This window comes from Thunnus albacares, chromosome 23 (genome assembly GCF_914725855.1).
Source record: "Thunnus albacares chromosome 23, fThuAlb1.1, whole genome shotgun sequence".
Taxonomy (NCBI): Eukaryota; Metazoa; Chordata; class Actinopteri; order Scombriformes; family Scombridae; genus Thunnus; species Thunnus albacares.
Window position 1 is genome coordinate 1205525 of NC_058128.1, and position 20242 is coordinate 1225766.

The 20242-nt window shown below is 35.6% G+C and overlaps 1 protein-coding gene across 6 annotated transcripts in view; it reads right to left on the reverse strand.

The window, feature by feature from the left end:
- Nucleotides 1–17448, reverse strand: part of eps8a (epidermal growth factor receptor pathway substrate 8a) — a 44942-nt gene extending 27494 nt beyond the window's left edge. For 5 of the 6 annotated variants that reach the window (XM_044343122.1, XM_044343121.1, XM_044343120.1 and 2 more), the window contains exon 1: nucleotides 17226–17448. The gene's annotated coding sequence lies outside the window, so the exon portion shown is untranslated. The remainder of the gene's footprint in view (nucleotides 1–17225) is intronic. The other variant, XM_044343123.1, reaches the window with a different exon arrangement.
- Between the last annotated feature and the right edge of the window lie 2794 nt (nucleotides 17449–20242).

Below are 20242 nucleotides of genomic sequence, written 5' to 3' on the forward strand. Positions count from 1 at the left end.
AAACTAAATACGCTGCAACTGTTTATTTTCATTATTGATTAATCGGCAGATTATTCTCTCGTTTAATCATTTGGTTTATAAAACATCAGAATAATAATAATAAAATGTCTTGTCATCTGATCAATAATCTAAAATCTAAATATGTTCATTTTACTGTCACATGACAGAAAAACATTGAGTCATCAAGTGAGGCTGAAACCAGCAGATTTTAGAACTTTTCCTTAAAAGATGAAAAAGAAGCTGCGGATTGATTTTCTGATGATCAACTAATTGATTAATTGATTAATCGTTGCAGCTCTTCGTTTCCTCCTTCAGTGTAAAGTTCATTCTCACTGCAGCTTCAAGTCTCCACATCAACTGTCAGTTTCATACTGAACCCTGATTGGCTCCAGACTAGCTGTGATGTCATAAATCCTGCAGGTGTTCAACTGAGATTTAAGATGAAAAACAAACAACAAACACTGTTTCTCTTCTAAATCGCTGTTGACTATGAGGATTATTTATTTCTAATATTCAAATTATCTCAAATTATTAAGCAGTAAAAGTATTTTGTCACATTCAGACACGTTGTGATAAAACAGCATCAAACACCGACTGCAGTCAGTCTGACACAGTAGAGTCTCTGCTGCCAGACGCCATGGAAACGATGGATGAACCACACAAACACAAACAAACAGCTGATTCATTTCTGCATCAGTTTCTAATCTGATTTTATTAAAAGTGATTCTGTATCTCAAATTAGTTCAATGTTAAAATGATGAAGAAACATTGAATTTTTAACAAATATATAAATTTCTTCATTTATATGAGTTTAAAGCTTCGCTGACAACGACGTTCCTTAAAGTCAGAATATGAAAGTTGTGGATTATATAAACACACCTGAGTCCTGCAGCTGTAAACACTCACACATACAACATATCTGAAGGGCAGCAACTCTGTCACTCAATAAAATACACAAATGTTCACATATCACACGTTTACATACATGCATGTGCTGTAACTAAGCGTTAGAAACAAGTTATTGATAAGCCGAGTTTTAAGAAGTGATTTCAACTGAACTGGTGAGTTTTAGCTCCTCCAGCTGGTGGATCCAGACTCACCTCGACTCTTAAATCTGCTGCTTTAATCTGAACTTCCTGGAAAACAAGATTACGCTCAAATTAAACACAAAGTCCACAGAGATCTCTGTCACATCCAAACCCTGCTATTCATTAAGTCTCATCATGTTATTGACTGTGAGACGTATGAACATGTTTCAGCTGGTTTCCTCTGACAGACGTTAGCGTTGTTGTTGTTTCAGATTTATCACTGTTTGCTCTGGGAGGAGACTGACATCTACTTCCTGTTTCACTAAATCCTAAAGGAGACACAAACTGAACCAGATATCAACTCACTGCTACGGCTGCAGAGTGTGTGTGTGTGTGTGTTACAGTGTGTGTGTGTGTGTGTGTGTGTGTGTGTGTGTGTGTGTGTGTGTGGGTGGAGGAGCTGCAGACGGACCGATGGGTCATGTGGCAGCTTTACTGGGATCAGGAAGGTGGAGTAACTTTATATGTCGTCTCTTATGAACAAGAGGTTAAACTATCACTTATCTTTTGTTATTGTTATAAGGGACCGAGCCCAAAAGGCAGACTGTTAAACAGTAGCTCTCTGCCTGAGGGCGAGGACTCGATTGTTTTTCGTGTGTTTGTTTCTTTCTTTATTATTACGCCACTTAAACCCTAAATTTGACCCCCTATTCATGCTCAAAAACTCACCAAATTTGGCACGCACATCAGGTCCGGTGAAAAATTTGATAAAATGTAAAAATTAACCCCTAAAGTGCCAAAATGCACTCTCTAGCTCCAGAGATCAAATCAAAACTCAATTATTCATCTCATCAAGACCTACAAATCACACACTGACACCCCTGACCTAAATCCAACAGGAAGTCCGCAATCTCACTTTCAAAATAAGACTTTGCCCCAATTTTATGACTTATGACACTATGCTGAAAAAAGTTGTTAAAAACTTTGTAATAACTTGAACGGTTTAGATTTAATAAGCCCTGAAAGTTGCAGTCCCACATCACCCTTACAATGTAAACCAATGGGGAGGCAATCTATGGACATGAACTTTGTGTCAAACAGAGGCTTCTGACGTCTAAACTATAAGTCTGACCACTTTCAAACCTGTATCAATGGATTCGCCACGAAATTTCCTATTAAAATATGATTTTTAATGTAAGATTTGGCCAAAGTCATGGGATTTATGAGGAGATTTCACCAGAAGCGTACTCTAAAATCCCCCTCTCCAACTGCTCCTGGTGATGTCACTCCCTCAGTGCTGTGAAACATTCCGCAATACACACTCATTATAAAATCACAGGAGGAGCAAGAAAAGACTTTAAAACTCACACTCTAATATCTCAAAAACAATAAAAGATAGAAAAAACATGTAAATTCACGATTTGTAGGTCAAAGTCTCGTGACTCATTTAAAGTTCAAATGAAGTTTGTATCTAAAACTATGTGGAAGCAGTAAATGTTCAAAAAGGTGTGGGTTCGCTCACACTCTCCATTCAAATATATGAGTATTTTTCTGTGTCCAGCTGCAGTTACTTATTGTCTCTACACACCTGACAGTACACATGTCAATCACACTTTCAAAATAAAAGCACACCACACTTGTAAGAAATATCCCTCATTTTTAAAAATGATCTGATCCTGACGGGCCAGAGTGCGAGGTCCCGACCAACACTGCTTACAGCTTTAATTATCATCATCATCATCATCCATACATTCTTTATTTGATGAGAACATGTGTTTCTGTGTGTTGCTGCCTTCATCTCTGGTTGGTTTTGGTCTCGACTGTCAGCAGATTTATTGATCGTTTCCATTCTGGAAACTAAAAACAGATTTTCTATTGAATCTCAATCTGTCAACACTTCTCTCTTAAAAGTCTTTTATCTGGTTTTATTCTGTCTTTTTAACTTATCTTCATCATATTTGATTGTGTTTTATTATAAATATTGTTGCATTGATGCTGCAGAAATAATCTTATTCTTCTCTCTTTCTTTGTAACGTCTGCTTTGAAAGGAGTTATTGACAGAAACCTTATAAATCTATAATAGAGTTTTATATATTGTGTTAATACTGTGGCTGCAGGTCAGGCTGCATTAGATGCATTAAACTTGAGCATAAAGAGATGATGTGATGTCACTAACTGTTGGATTTTATAATTATTCTGCTGTAAGTCGTCATGACAACTTCAGCTCAGTTTTGTGTTTTTGTGATAGTTTTGTTCTAAACAGGCGTTTTGTTTGGTGTTGTGGTGACGTTTTAGTCCACTTATCCTTAAACATATCTTCTTCTTCTTCTTTTGTTTATTAGTATCACTTTTCCAACCGGAGCTCCAACATCTGAAAACTTTTCTATCTGCAGCAACGTGACGGCGATGTGTCCGAGTCTGATTCAACTGTTATTCAGTAAAATAAAGCTTTAATGTCCCCGAAGGCTCAAAAACAGCCGACAACAATAAGTAAAAACCCACAACGTACAATAGAGACACACACACACACACACACACACACACACAAGTACACAGAGAGTCACCGTCTGGTTTTGTTAAAAAGCCGACAGCTGATGGAGGAAAAGAGCTCGCCTCTGATTGGTTACACCTCCACCATGACAGCAGCCAATCAAACTCAGCGCGTGAAGGCTGCTGGGAGTCAAATAACAAGATCAATAACTTTACAGCAAACATTCACAGCAACAGATCAATCAGAGTGAACGATCTGCTGTAAACATCTTATTATATTATTACATCTTTATATTCATCATTTCTCCTGTTTGATGAAACACAGAAATATAATTAACTCCTGTCATTCAGCACGTAGCCGCACGCAGGAGGATACAGGATGGAAATGTCAGTTACCGTGGCAACACTAAACAGCCACGGTGCTGTGTGTGTGTGACTGTGAGGCGTTTCCTTGGCAACGCAGGAGCGAACACAGAGCTGTGAGATCAGTGTGGGTGTGTGAAGACGCTGCCACCGTCGGTCAGTGAGAGAAAAGGAGGAGGAGGAGGTGGAGTCATGTGATCGTCTGTGATGTCACTCAGCAAACACAGGTGTTACTGTGCAGGTGACTCAAAACACACACACACACACACACACACAACCACAACCACACACACACACACACACACACACACACACACACACACAAAGACGTGAAGGCCCGTTCAACGCTGCTTACAGCTTTAATTATGATTGAAAAACAAATCAAACTACCCTGAGAAATAACTTGAAATGATTTGTTTCCCATTTATTAATATTTTATTTAAAATGATGAACAGATTAACTGATTGACAGAAAATTAACCTGCAACAAATTTGATAATCGATTAATTGTTTTAATCATTTCCTGAAGAAAAAAAAAATACAAAAGAAATGATCTGATTCAGTTTCTCTAATGTGACCTGATTATTGATCAAGTAAATGATCTGCAGACGTATCAATAATGATCATTTCTAATTTTAAGATCAATACAACAGTCAACTCTTCATTAAAGACTGAAATCTTGGTCCTGACGTCAGTCGTCAGTGGAGTGTTTGATCTGAAGGTGTGACCAGTTAAAGTTTAACTGATGTTCAAACAGACTTTATGACTCACAGCAGGAACTTTGTTTAACTGCAGTTTCACCTGCGACACAAAGAATCAACTGATTTATGTCTCAGTCAGCTCTGATTTACACTTTCATACATTTAAAGCATGATATAAAATCAGCAGAATGATATAAAATCAGTATCGTGTGTTCATCAAAGCTGATATCTCTGATTTAAAACCCGTCAGTGAGTCTCACCGCTGCACTGGGTCACATGTTCCTTCATCACGTTAGTTTATTAATAACTGCATCATGTTGTCAGTCTCCAGAGAGTAGTTCTGTGTAAGACGCTACTGAGCATGTGCAGGAACGCGGTTCTGTTTACAGCAGCTTGTTGTCTGAGTTTAATCAATAAAAGCATGAAAACCTGTTGATTGATTACTGTAAACAGACCTGTATTCCTGCACATGCTCAGTAGCGTCTGCCGTACACAGAACTACTCTCACTTTAATGTTTAACTATATTATAAAGTAATATCAGAGTTAATGTTATAGTTCAATCTTTAGTCTCTATTCTCAGTTATTATTATTATTCTTTTATATTTCAGCCTGTTTTAACTATTTTTGTATAATTTTGTTTGTTTTGTAGCCGCGGCAACGTCGTCCTGAGACGAATAAAAACGCGAGCGTCTGTATCCGTCATCTAAACGTCACCACGGTTACACTTTCACATCTATTTATTCAAACAAAGCGGCAGCAGAGTCTCAGCTGCTGTCCTACAGAGGAAAGTAAAGAGGATTGGTAAGAAGATTTACATCCATGTGGTCAGCACACACACACACACACACACACACACACACACACACACACACACACACACACACACATACCTAATCCCTACCTTCCTCCTCCTCCTCCTCCTCCTCCTCCTCCTCCTCATCCTAAAGGATCCTGAACAGCAGAAACACTGAAGCCTGTCTGTTGATCCACTATAAACACACTTAAACATGTACATTTCAGTTCCAAATGACAAATACAATCATGTTCTTATTAATCACTAAACAATAAGTAAAACTACTTTTCTCTTCCATCAATCTGTGTAAATCTGAGGTTTCAGCCTGATGAATGTCAGCTGTTCACTGAGGTTTCATCATCATCATCATCATCATCATCGCCTCTAAACTGTCCTGTTCTGCTCCGTTTGTGGACGAGTTTCATTCACAGAAAAGTTCCCCAACAGTGCGAAGCAGAGTGAGAAAGCAGCAGACGTGTATTAAAGCAGCTCTGTGACAGAAATAAACAGTGAAGGCTTTGATATAAACGTCTTTCTATAGCGAAGCGCCGCGTGACTAATACCAGGCGTCATGTGACCGTCAGAGATATTAGAGAGAAGATCACAGCAGACAGTTACTCTGAATGTAGACTCAACCAAACTCTGCAACATTTACAACATTCCTGTCATTCCTCCACTGATTTTATATCAATTTATCATCTTGAATGGAACGTTCGTACCTCACGATGAGACTGAAAGACGACGGTGACGAGTCAGTCGATCTCCTCACACTGACTGAAGTTCTGCTGAAGATGTTCAAGATTCCAAACAAAACTCACTTCATCAATAAAAAGAACTCATTTACAGATAACAACCTTCAACCTCTCCTCCTCATTATCATCATCATCATCATCATCATCATCAAAACAAACCACATGCCAGCTGACTGGGGAAAAAAAACAAAAAAACGGCAGAAACAGGAAGTGACGGGGCTTATGGGAAATGTGGTCTTAACATGAGAATCACAATTCTTTCAATTTCTGCAATTTTACCATAAAAAAAAAAACCAAAAACAAACAACACATCAGACTTTGTAAACAGCACCAGAGGTTTTGAGAAAAGCTGCTTAAAAATCAAGAATTTTTAATAATAATTAAAAGCAACAACCACAAAAAAAACTCAGCGAAGTGGAGAGACGGAGCGGACGATGCTGCAGAGACATCAGCACATCAAGTGATGATGATGATGATGATGATGATGATGATGATGATGATGGTAACTGACATTACGACACATGGAACCATTAACAGTCCTGTGAATCAGCTGTGTGCAGACAAACATCACTGTGATGATTCTCAGGTGGATTTATGGAGGTTTACTGCTGATGACATCAGAGATAATGATGTAACCAGGAAGTGTAAATCACACTGAATGATGTCAATATGTGTTTTATGTGTGTGTGTGTTCAGATGTGACTCAGTTATGACTCTGAGAAGGACAAACTACCATCAGAGCTTCAGTTGTATTTTATCTGGATGTTTTTATACTGCACATTCAAACATAACTCAGCCTTTCATTCTAACTATTTCCACTCAAGTTAAAGTTTATAAATCCTCCTTTAAGCTCTCTGGACGATGTGTCTTTGTCTCCCGGTTCACTGTGGAAACCCTGCTATTGATTTAGTGATCGGGGACATGTGACGGCTGCAGTGTGATAACGAGGCTGAGAGAAGAATGAGAGCAGACTGATTAATTTGCTGATTGGAAGCTGCTGTCAGGATCGAGGCCACAGATCTCTGCCGGGAGCTCACACTCATTTATCTCACACTAACCTACATACAGCAGCAGCAGGAAGGACGCTAACGCTGCTTCACTCACAGCCGAACATACTGGTTACACTGGTAAACACATGAATACACTGGTAAACACATGAATACAATGGTAAACACATGAATACACTGGTAAACACATGAATACACTGTAAACACATGAATACACTGTAAACACATGAATACAATGGTAAACACATGAATACACTGGTAAACACATGAATACACTGTAAACACATGAATACACTGTAAACACATGAATACACTGTAAACACATGAATACACATGAATACACTGTAAACACATGAATACACTGATAAACACATGAATACACTGGTAAACACATGAATACACTGTAAACACATGAATACACTGTAAACACATGAATACACTGATAAACACATGAATACACTGGTAAACACATGAATACACTGGTAAACACATGAATACAATTGTAAACACATGAATACACTGGTAAACACATGAATACAATTGTAAACACATGAATACACTGGTAAACACATGAATACAATTGTAAACACATGAATACACTGTAAACACATGAATACACTGTAAACACATGAATACACTGGTAAACACATGAATACACTGGTAAACACATGAATACACTGTAAACACATGAATACACTGGTAAACACATGAATACACTGGTAAACACATGAATACACTGGTAAACACATGAATACACTGTAAACACATGAATACACTGTAAACACATGAATACACTAGTAAACACATGAATACACTGTAAACACATGAATACACTGGTAAACACATGAATACACTAGTAAACACATGAATACACTGTAAACACATGAATACACTGGTAAACACATGAATACACTGTAAACACATGAATACACTGGTAAACACATGAATACACTGGTAAACACATGAATACACTGTAAACACATGAATACACTGGTAAACACATGAATACACTGTAAACACATGAATACACTGGTAAACACATGAATACACTGTAAACACATGAATACACTGGTAAACACATGAATACAATGGTAAACACATGAATACACTGTAAACACATGAATACACTGGTAAACACATGAATACACTGTAAACACATGAATACACTGGTAAACACATGAATACACTGTAAACACATGAATACAATGGTAAACACATGAATACATTGGTAAACACATGAATACACTGGTAAACACATGAATACACTGATAAACACATGAATACACTGGTAAACACATGAATACACTGGTAAACACATGAATACACTGTAAACACATGAATACACTGGTAAACACATGAATACACTGGTAAACACATGAATACACTGTAAACACATGAATACACTGGTAAACACATGAATACACTGTAAACACATGAATACACTGGTAAACACATGAATACACTGGTAAACACATGAATACACTGTAAACACATGAATACACTGGTAAACACATGAATACACTGTAAACACATGAATACACTGGTAAACACATGAATACACTGTAAACACATGAATACACTGGTAAACACATGAATACAATGGTAAACACATGAATACACTGTAAACACATGAATACACTGGTAAACACATGAATACACTGTAAACACATGAATACACTGGTAAACACATGAATACACTGTAAACACATGAATACAATGGTAAACACATGAATACATTGGTAAACACATGAATACACTGGTAAACACATGAATACACTGATAAACACATGAATACACTGGTAAACACATGAATACACTGGTAAACACATGAATACACTGTAAACACATGAATACACTGGTAAACACATGAATACACTGGTAAACACATGAATACACTGTAAACACATGAATACAATGGTAAACATGTCAAACTGTTGAAGGAACAGTGCCACATTTAAATGAAGTCTTCTTGTTGGATTTATCTGAGTTTTTTATGCCTTTATAATAATAATAATAATAATAACAACAATAATAATAATAATAATAATAATAACAACAGGGACAGTGTAGATATGACAGGAAATGGAGGGAGGGATAATAATAATGAAAAGAAGAAGAAGAATCAGGTGGGCTGAGCCCGTCTAATCCTACTTCATCTGTTGTGAAACACATGTTAACTAAAATAGGCCATTACAGCCATACTGGTCTGAATGCACCAGTTTAATCATACAGGCCTCATATATCATGAGGTAATCAGTGCAGTGTGTGTGTGGACAGAGGTACATATAGTCTGAAGCAGCTGCCACATCTTCACACACGCAAAAAACAACTATAAAACAAAACCCAATAAACAATAATATTATTATATGATGTAATATTAAAGGTCGGGCTGCTGGGCTAAAACATGTTTTTTTAAATGCCAAAAATAATGGCAAATATCTGTTTATTGGGAAATCAACAGCGTTTGGGAGCCACTGCTTCGAAACGTTAAAGTTAACGTCTGTGTCGTTGCCATGGAAACTGCAGGTAGCGTAACTGCTTTTAAGGAATAGAGCTAATAGGAAAAGGTTAACAGGAAGTTGTCAGTGTGGCGGTAAATGTCAGTTAATAAATGCTTCTGTCGTTTCTGACTGCTGGGAAAGTGTTAGCTCAGATGTTAGCAACAACGCGTTAGCCTAGCCTAACAACGCTAAACAGAGAAATCTACTAAAGACATAAACACCTTTTAAAATTTAAAACCTTAAAATTTACCAAACAGCATTAAAATGATCTGATACTTTGTAAATTCTAAGATGTTTTTCCCAAAAACAAAATTAAAAAAAAAAAAAATTACTTTATTTACATTTTATACCTTAGAAACTGCTTTAAATTTAGTTCAGTTGAGTAGAAAATTCAGCTTTAATGTGACAGATTTAGAACATTTTAAGAGTTTTTACCTCTTATTAGTCCCGATTCTAGCTGAGTGAGGCTAATTCATGTGATTTAAATGTCAGCCTGTTGTTTTGAAGACGTATTTCTGTCCTGAGGTCGGTTACAGCCGTTGAGAAAGTGACACTTTCATCACCTCTGGATGTCAATAATCCATATTCATCCACTCTGATGCTGCTATCGACTGTAATCTGCAGCTGTGACTCCATGTTCTCAATCTGACCTGCTCTGATACGACCCGCTCAATCTGACTCTGATGCTGCTGTACAAACACCACACATTCACTAATAATAATAATAATAATAATAATAATAATAATAATAATAATAATAATAATAATAATAATAATAATAATCCTAAAACTGCTGATCACATCTGAGGGTTATTGATCTCTGAGCAGTATAAACACAGACTGATTTAACTTTGAATTAAATACACTTAAACATTAAAATAAGAGATTAAAGATATTAGAAAAGTGAGATTAACCCTTTAAATACTGATCAGGTCAAGTTTGACTCACAGTAAAAACATCCTGAACATCTTTATTTCAGCCTGAATGTACAAAGTTTTTTTTATTTTTGTACATAAAAAAAGGTGTTTAGTTGTCAAATTGGAGAATTCATTTAATATTTATATTTAATTTTGTTTTTCTCCAGAAAGAAAACTCTGATTTATTGATGACTGATGAGGTTTATGAATTAAAAAATAGATTTGTGGTTAAAGACTAATTATGAAGGGAAACAGTCAGAATATGAACAGTATGATGAAGTTCTATTATATATTTTATTATATATATTTCAGAATATATACGCCAACTGAACAAATATTTGCAGTTCAGGGACGACTTAAGAGATTTTATAACCTTTTTATAAGTCTTTCAGCTGTGTTTAACTTATTAAAAATAACTTCATGTATTACAATCTGTTCATTATTTGTTTAAATCCCCAAAAAAATGTTTCATTTAACCCTTAAAAACCTCTTTTTCACGTTTTCACCTTAAAAACTCTTAAAATCAATTAAAAGACGCATTAAAAAGCCTGAACAAGTCAGACTCTGTTCATTATTGTTTACATGATGAAGTTATTTTGTGTGTTGTGTTTAAAACTGTTTAAAACAGTAACTGAGAGTCAGAGCTGAAATATTTATACTATACTTTCCATCAGTGAGCAGCGTTAATGAAACATGAAGCAGCAGATCAAACGGATCAAACAGAGTTCACAGTAAGACTATAAATAACTTGGTGAGGTCACAGCGAGACGTCATCGAACCTTCAAAACAACAACAGACTCTCAGATTCTAATTAGCTCGTTACAGAAGCTTCGTCTTCACACCAGAACGTTGAAACTGTGAAAATAAAAACCGACCTGATGTTGCGTCCGGACTGCAGCGGCGATCAGAGTCTCAGCAGCTTCATGTCTGACAGATTATTACTGCTGCTGCTGCCGCTCGTCCTTCTCCAGGATTGACCAGCTTAAGCCTCTAATTAATGACTCGTTATGAGCAGGTGGAGGGGGCGGGGCTTACCGATCAGCTGACAGGTGTCTGTTCAGAAACCTGCTGCTTCGAGTCAACTTCTACTCTCCTCACAGACACCTGAAGGAGCTGCGTTGATCACGATTATCACCATTATTCTCATTATCAGTTGATCAGTTTTTTATTTTATTGATTTTCTTGAAGATGTTGAAGTTTTGAGGACTTTTATGAAGTAAAAGCAGCATAAAAATACTCCATTACATTAAAAATATGACTCATAAAAGTACTTCTAGTGATAAAAATATATAAATATATATAAACTGTGTAGAGAAATATTCAGATTTTTAAGCTTTTTAAGAATTTAATCACTCAAAGATTTTCATGAATTATAAATATATTAATATATAAATATGTGTATTAATATTGATCAGAAACTATTAAAGCTGAAACGATTATCAACAGAAAATCAATCAACTGTTTTGATAAATGAGAGAATTTGTTTTATTACTGTTTGCTGGTCAGTTCAGACCTTCTGATGTTTTATTGATCAAATGATTCAACTGATTAATCAATAATAAAACTAATCGTCACTAAATGAACTGAATAAACAGAAAGAACATTGATCAGCTTACAGATTTATTTCAACGTGTCCTTATTGATCAATCTGCTGATTATTTTCTCCATTAAATCGATCAATAATTTTGCTTTAAAAAAAAAAAGACAAACGATTGATCATCAATATATTTACAGATTTCTTTTCTGTCGATCGACTGATCGATTGTTTCAGCTTCAGTTTGCCGTCAAACATCAGACGAGAGAATCGATTGATCTGAAACTGACCATCATTTCATTTATTGATTGATCTGCTGATTAGTTTTCACAGTTAATCAATGAATCATTTAGACATGAAGATGAAAGAAAAGTTCTCCAGATGTTTTATTTCATCACTGAATCAGCTGATTGATTCATTGACAATTAAGCAACTATTCAGATAATCAATCAGTTGTTTATTGTTTCTTTTCTTTTGTCACATGGATCAATAAACTGAATATTTTGATGATCAATCAAATGAAACACGACGTCTGAAGTCGACGTATTCAGACTTTTTTCACATTTTTTTTATTTTATAAAGCAAAACTAATCGATCAATACTGAAAATATAAAACACTCCGTTTATTTTCACATTAAAGACCTCGCTGGTGTGAGTCGTGACATCATCATCATCGACGAAGAGCAGCCGACAGGAAGCAGAACGAACCTCCGACGCCGATCAGCTGATAGCGGATCTATCACTGTGTTTATCAGCTGATCGGTAAGTGTGAGCTCGTCTATAAAGTGATTTGTTTGTTTTTATTATCACACGTCTGCTTGTTTACTCCTCCTGTATTTTCGCCGTATCAGTGAGTCAAAGTCCTTCAACGTGTGAACACACGAGTTTCACCATCAATTCATCTGCTGATAATTATCACAAAGTGAAGATTTATTTCCTGTCTGATGCAGAAAAACATTCAATCTTCACATTTTAGATTGTTTTGCTTTAAAAAGTGATTAAAACTATATTTCATATATCAAAATAATTACTGGTTCATTTTCTGTGGATCAATTTATTGATTGATCTTCAGTTGACAGCAGTCAAAACCCATAAATATCCATAAATATCCATAAATATCCATAAATATCCAGTTCACCATCATACGACACAGAAAAACCTCCAGAACTTCATATCTGAGAAATGAGTCGAGCACGATTATTAGTTTCATTATTGATTAATTGTTTTGTCAATAAAATGTCTGAAAGTTAAATCTGACGTCAGTTTATTGTCACATATGAAACAGAAAAGCATCAAATCTTCAGATTTGAGAAGCTGAAACCAAAAAGTTTTAACATTTTTCCTTCAAAAAGTGACTAAAACAATTATTCAATTATCAATCTGTTGATCAACTGATCAATAAATCTTTGCAGCTCTAGTTATGAGTTCATGTTGGAAAATGACTCACTATGTTGTTATTGGATATTAAATATCAATAATCTAGTATTGATCTAATTTGGAACAATATGATCATATCAGCATGATACGATCACATGAAGAGATTATTGATTGACTGCATCGATCAATAATCTGAAGCTAATTCAGCCTCAATCTGATGCAACGACGTCAACTCAGCTGCTCCAGTTTCCTGTTTCAATCCCATAATTCTCTACGAGCTGCACCTGGCAGGTGCAGTTACATCACCGTGTCGTCATGGTAACCAACGTTAGACAAACAAACATCAACAGTAACGTCTGTCAAGCTCCTCAGAGGACGAACCTGCTGACTCTAATCGATCAGGTCGACTGAACATATATTGATTTGATTGATTGATTCATGTTCCCGTCAGGATGAGCTGGAATAACTTTCATTATTGATTAATCTGACAATGATTTTATTGGTTTATCTCTAAAATGTTTTTGATTATTTAAAGTCAAACGTGTCAAAATGTCTTAATCCAACGTCTCAAAACCCAAAACGTTCACTTTACTGTCACCAACGACTAAAAAACATCAAACCTTCACATCAGACGCTGAAACTGAAACTTTTGGCGTTTTTGCTTTAAAAAATGACTAAAACAATAATTCAGTTATTAAATTAGTTGCAGGTTTTTTACCAATCAACTAATCAATAAATTGACTACTTATAATAACTTTGATCCTCCGACTCTTCGTCTAGCGCCACCATCTGGTCAACGTTTACTTTCCTTTATTTTCCCATCAGCCTCAGCTGTACTTTGTGTTTACTGCTAATTAGCAAATGCTAACATGCTAACACTATACCTACATAACATGAACATGCACGTTAGCATGCTGTTAGCGTTTAGCCTCACAGAGGAAGTCTGTAGACTTTGAGAGCTCCAATGATAAATCAATTAGCTGCAAACTGTTTAATTAATCACCAATTATTTTGATATTTTATTAATTGTTTTGAGTCAAAAAGTCCAAATTTTCTGATTGCAGCTTCTTAAATGTGAATCTATCCTGGTTTCTTTCATCTCTATGACAGTAAACTGAAGATCTTTGAGTTGTGGACAAAACAAGACATTTGAGGACGTTGTCGTGGACTTTAGGAAACACTGATCAATATTTTTCACCATTTTCTGATATTTTATGGACCAAACAACTAATCAATAATAACAACAATCATTAGTTGCAGCTCTCCTCTGAGTCTAGTTAACATCTGATGGATAAAACAGTCAAATTAAATACTGGTTTAGAATCAGGATTTTGACTTGACTTTGAGGACGTTCCAGATATTTTGAGTTCAGTTCAGGATCTGAATCAATGGTTACAAAAAAAAAAGAAAAACCAGCCACAGCAAAGACCCTGAGGGCAGAAAAACATCCAGAAATAGTCTGTCAGTCCTTCAGGAGAGCAGCTGGAGGGATGTTTCCCATGAAGAACCACAGTCAGTCTGCGGACTTTAATCCTTCACTATCTGACTCAAACAGGAAACGGCTTTCCATCAAAATGCAGCAGAAAACACAACAACAGTCGGCTCAAAGGTCCTGCGAGCGTTTAGTATCTGCAAACGTAGTTTTCTAAGAGCCTGATGACCTTTCACCTCCAGAGAAACAGCTAACGGCACTAAATTCAACACTGAGCAGGTGGTAAAAGGATTTAGGTCATGTGAGCTCTGATGACATCACAAATAAACTAATACAAAGTGATAAATGATCAATAATCTGAATATTCTGACAGGAGAGTCCAAATTCAGAAATAAAAAATGCACTTCCTGATTTGGAGCTTTAATTTAACTAAACCATCCAATAAAACTCTGTTCACATAACTCGCCGTCACCCACCATGATCTAACATTAAAAAACTAAATGGAATAAAATGAGAAATGATTTAAATGTGTATAATCACACAAAAACAAGTGAAATCCTACAGAGACTGGTTATTAGTGGTGGTATTAATATATTAGATGATACAAATACAAATCAAGCTGATTTTGTCACTAATTATTATCAATAAAAGTAACAGATGGTAACATCCCAAAAAACAAACCTGACCTGGTTGGTTGCTATGATGAAGGAAGTAAACGGTTATCTGTTTCCGGTCGCCATCTTTGTTTCGGTCAAGACGCAACTTTAAATTATTATTGTGAATATGTTTACTACGTGCTTTCAGAGTCAAGTTAGGTTGTTTTAGAAGACTTTAATGTAAACGTGTGAATTATAGAAAAGGTACAAAGTGAGTTATCTCACCTGAGACCTGCTCTTCTCATAACACCAATTACCTGGAGAGGTCACAGAGGGGCCAAACTAATGAGCTGCTGCCGCCAATTAACATCTGTCTCCTCTCAGGAACAAACCTTCTATACTTTAACATCAATATACATGAATGTGGGTCAGCTTTAAGGAGAATAAAAAGATTTCAATCAAACAAAACGGAGCGACATGTTGATTTTCGGAGTATGTTCAGCTGTGGAGTAGGCTATTCATCTTCATTAGCCGTGAAAACAGCTCGGCAGGAATGTTTTTATTCATTCATTTTAAGTGTTTTGGGGCCCTTTGTGAGTTACTCTGGAGAACAATGAATTTGTATAGTCACATAATTCAATGTTTGTCAGATCTAAACATCATAATAAATCTACGGCTGTTTGTTCGGGGCTCCAGGCAGTTATCAGTGAAGTCCGCCCCCGGTCACTTACAGTCAAAGATAACAGGAACCGTTTGTTTTAAAGAGACAAAAGAGATAAAATAATGCCGCGGAGACCTTCCGGTAACCCCGGCTGGAACAATACGGAGCCGCGCTGCTATCTCTGAGCTCCGACACACCGGGCAGCGTCGGTCAGACAAGCCGGGGGACAGAGCGCCTGTTGGCGGGGCCGCCGAGCACACCTGTCCGGGGGCGACAGCGAGGCTTAGATAGCTTGTTTTTTTTTTTATTTTCAATCAGGTATTTTTCTTTCACTGATGAACTGCGGGTCAACAAGCGAGACGTGTTACTGCCCTTCACCTTCATTTTTCTCATGAACACACAATGTGCCAAACTCCATTAAAAATTCAGTCAATTTACTATAAAAATGCGTATTAGCGAATATAAATGTAGGATTAGACCTTAAATGGATTCTTAGGAGCTATTTTGCTGCTTTTAGTAATTCAGCGTAAGTATAGTCCGATGTTAGTCACTTAACACTTAACATTTCACTAAACTGCTTAATCAAACTCGGTGTTGGCTCATTGCCCACCACGTTGTAACGATAATTTTCTTAAAAAACGCTCAAGGAATAACTCGAGAAATGGTAATAAAAGTTGAAGTTATGTTAATCTACGACATTTCTGGTGTGGTGGTTGTATGCCGAATTAAAGATATGATGCTTGCACTCCTTTAAATCAGGTAATTGTGTGTGTATTTGCCTGTAAATACCTGCGAAATCATATAATCTAAATTTCCCAGTGCAGTCTGGTGCGGGAGGGTTATCCGCTTACAACACAGAAACGGCTGCCTTTCCTTCCACGGATCAAGTTGCCACCGTTTGTTTTCACATTTTATGTTTAGGTTGTGTGTTCGCATGACAAAGCTGGCAAATCAGAACATATGTGAGGTATTTCCTGAATTAATCGAATAGAAAATATATTTTAAAAAAATGAGCAAAGCAACAGAAATGTCCGCGTGCAGATGAGGGAGGAATGTCAATTAAAGCGGTTTTACCTGCAGGTGTAATCCGTCACTACAACATGGCACAAACACGCTGGTACCTCCAGTCCAGGCAGGTTTAACGTCTCCTCTGGACACTTTATATCCGACAAACTCAGCTCTTGTTCGGCTACAGGAGTTGTTTTTTTTAGCGGCTCAGCTCTCCGGAGATGTGGCTCGTATAAAAACTACACTTTGAATTGTGAGTAAAAGCAGCTCCAGCAGCAGCCAACCTGCACAGAGACAATGTGCAGAATACACCCGGAGTGTTGCCTTACAGGCTGTAAGACCCGCCCCAAGTAAAAGTCCTGCAATCCTACTTAAAGGTGCAGTGTTGTAGAGTTTAGTGGCATCTAGCAGAACAGACCTAGCAGGAATGAAATATAATATTCATAGGTATGTTTTAATTAGTGTATAATCACCTAAAATAAGAGTCATTGTGTTTTCGTTACCTCAGAATGAGCCTTTATATCTACAGAGGGAGCAGGTCCTCTTCCACAGAGCCCGTCATGTTACACCGCCATGTTTATACAGTAGCCCAGAACGGACAAACCAAACACTGGTTCTAGAGAGGCCTTTGATGTTTTTCACCAGTTTCATGGCCACCGTAGATTCTCCCACCCGCTTGGAAGGGGACACCAATAAATCCTACGCACTGGACCTTTAAGTAAAAGTACATAAGTATTATGAGTCTGATGCAGTTAAAGTATTGCAGTAAAAGTACATAAGTATTTTGAGTTTGATGTAGTTAAAGTATTGCAGTAAAAGTACATAAGTATTATGAGCTTGATGCAGTTAAAGTATTGCAGTAAAAGTACATAAGTATTATGAGTCTGATGCAGTTAAAGTATTGCAGTAAAAGTACATAAGTATTTTGAGTTTGATGTAGTTAAAGTATTGCAGTAATAGTACATAAGTATTATGAGTTTGATGTAGTTAAAGTATTGCAGTAAAAGTACATAAGTATTATGAGCTTGATGTAGTTAAAGTACTGCAGTAAAAGTACATAAGTATTATGAGCTTGATGTAGTTAAAGTACTGCAGTAAAAGTACATAAGTATTATGAGCTTGATGTAGTTAAAGTACTGCAGTAAAAGTACATAAGTATTATGAGTTTGATGAAGTCAAAGTATTGCAGTAAAAGTACATAAGTATTATGAGCTTGATGCAGTTAAAGTATTGCAGTAAAAGTACATAAGTATTATGAGCTTGATGTAGTTAAAGTATTGCAGTAAAAGTACATAAGTATTATGAGTTTGATGTAGTTAAAGTATTGCAGTAAAAGTACATAAGTATTATGAGTTTGATGTAGTTAAAGTATTGCAGTAAAAGTACATAAGTATTATGAGTTTGATGTAGTTAAAGTATTGCAGTAAAAGTACATAAGTATTATGAGCTTGATGTAGTTAAAGTACTGCAGTAAAAGTACATAAGTATTATGAGCTTGATGTAGTTAAAGTACTGCAGTAAAAGTACATAAGTATTATGAGTTTGATGTAGTTAAAGTATTGCAGTAAAAGTACATAAGTATTATGAGCTTGATGCAGTTAAAGTATTGCAGTAAAAGTACATAAGTATTATGAGCTTGATGCAGTTAAAGTATTGCAGTAAAAGTACATAAGTATTATGAGCTTGATGTAGTTAAAGTATTGCAGTAAAAGTACATAAGTATTATGAGCTTGATGTAGTTAAAGTATTGCAGTAAAAGTACATAAGTATTATGAGTTTGATGTAGTTAAAGTATTGCAGTAAAAGTACATAAGTATTATGAGTTTGATGTAGTTAAAGTATTGCAGTAAAAGTACATAAGTATTATGAGTCTGATGCAGTTAAAGTACTGCAGTAAAAGTACATAAGTATTATGAGCTTGATGTAGTTAAAGTACTGCAGTAAAAGTACATAAGTATTATGAGTTTGATGTAGTTAAAGTATTGCAGTAAAAGTACATAAGTATTATGAGCTTGATGCAGTTAAAGTATTGCAGTAAAAGTACATAAGTATTATGAGCTTGATGCAGTTAAAGTATTGCAGTAAAAGTACATAAGTATTATGAGCTTGATGTAGTTAAAGTATTGCAGTAAAAGTACATAAGTATTATGAGCTTGATGTAGTTAAAGTATTGCAGTAAAAGTACATAAGTATTATGAGTTTGATGTAGTTAAAGTATTGCAGTAAAAGTACATAAGTATTATGAGTTTGATGTAGTTAAAGTATTGCAGTAAAAGTACATAAGTATTATGAGCTTGATGTAGTTAAAGTACTGCAGTAAAAGTACATAAGTATTATGAGCTTGATGTAGTTAAAGTACTGCAGTAAAAGTACATAAGTATTATGAGTTTGATGTAGTTAAAGTATTGCAGTAAAAGTACATAAGTATTATGAGCTTGATGCAGTTAAAGTATTGCAGTAAAAGTACATAAGTATTATGAGCTTGATGCAGTTAAAGTATTGCAGTAAAAGTACATAAGTATTATGAGCTTGATGTAGTTAAAGTATTGCAGTAAAAGTACATAAGTATTATGAGCTTGATGTAGTTAAAGTATTGCAGTAAAAGTACATAAGTATTATGAGTTTGATGTAGTTAAAGTATTGCAGTAAAAGTACATAAGTATTATGAGTTTGATGTAGTTAAAGTATTGCAGTAAAAGTACATAAGTATTATGAGCTTGATGCAGTTAAAGTATTGCAGTAAAAGTACATAAGTATTATGAGCTTGATGCAGTTAAAGTATTGCAGTAAAAGTACATAAGTATTATGAGCTTGATGTAGTTAAAGTATTGCAGTAAAAGTACATAAGTATTATGAGCTTGATGTAGTTAAACATGTTTCTCAGTTTTGGATTAATTTATTTGGTTGAAAGTTCACACAAACCGGATCAGAAATAAACCAGAATCAGACACTAAAATACAGACATGTGAGTTAATAAAGTCCTGATGACTGATAATAATGATGATAATGATAATTATGATAATGATGATAATGATGATAATAATGATCATAATAATAATAATAATAATAATGATAATGATGAT